The following is a 1,129-nucleotide window of genomic DNA, read 5'->3' as shown; positions in this document are numbered from 1 at the left end:
CGGGGGGGGCCCGGGGGGCGGGTGGGGGGGGGGGGGGGGGCGGTGTAAAGGGACTTTCCAGCTGAGCAGCATATCCCACAATGGCAGCACTGTAATTGTCCTTAATTTTGGAGTGTTTATGCAAGGGTAGAAAGCTGTTCTCAGATTAACTATCTCCTCCTCACAGCTCTGTAACCTTGGTAGCCTGATTTTTTTTGTTTTTTAAACTATGCCATGTAGGCACAGAACAGAGCTGTCTTATCTCACAACCACCCACATGAAAGGAGGAACTTTGCAGCGTACAGCCATGTCAGAGCTGCAAGGAAGGCAGAGAAAGCAAAGCCTTGCCAGGCAGGTAGGATGTGTGTGCTCGGGAAAGGTGCCTTCCTATGGATTTTGCGTCTAGCTTGGGGTTTTCCCAGAAGCTGAGGAGCAGTCAGGTGGGGGGTTGACTTACTCCTATCTTAAAGGCTTGTTGTAAACTGTCCAAATTTCCAAATACATGCACATATATATAACTTACTCTGAATAACACACCACTTTAAGTGTGCTCTGATCCAGGGCTGTTTTGTCCCCCCCTTTTCCAAGCACTTGAAAGCCCCCAGGCTGAATCTGGAGGTACGGACTGGTTCTGCTGTGCTGCTTTAGTTCTCTTTCTCCACAAATACAGCCTTTTTGAACCCCCAAAAGTGCCCCAGTTCAGGTGCTGCCTCAGGACATGAAACTGCTAAGTTTTGTGGAAGGCAAATGATCGTTTCCATTTCAAAAAGCACAGCGATACAGCTGCATTAGACAAGTTGGAATGGGGGAGTGTTGTCAGAGAAGAAAATCTAAATATAACTCTGGAAAAGCATTCCACTCAAATTAATTATCAGCAGTGAAATTTTTTATAGAGAAAGGAAAATATTGTGCTGAGCTGAGAAAAAGAGGGAGGTCTGCCAGTCCTAGAGTGTGTTTATCCTGGGTATTGTTTAAGCTCTTAGTGCTAAATTACTGACAGAGCCCAGCTGTTCCTGAATCTCAGCCCTCCTCTCTGCTCAGGCCAGTAGACTTTGCTTTAGTCTGCACCCAAAAAAGGACTGCATTTCCCTTCCCGGCCGTGCCTGACGTGGCCTGCTCTGCAGACGTCAGCAGGATCAGCTCCTCAGCA

Source organism: Egretta garzetta, unplaced genomic scaffold (assembly GCF_000687185.1).
Source record: "Egretta garzetta isolate BGI_Z169 unplaced genomic scaffold, ASM68718v1 scaffold105, whole genome shotgun sequence".
NCBI classification, from domain to species: Eukaryota; Metazoa; Chordata; class Aves; order Pelecaniformes; family Ardeidae; genus Egretta; species Egretta garzetta.
The sequence above is the reverse complement of the archived record's forward strand: the minus strand, read 5'-3'. Positions refer to the sequence as shown.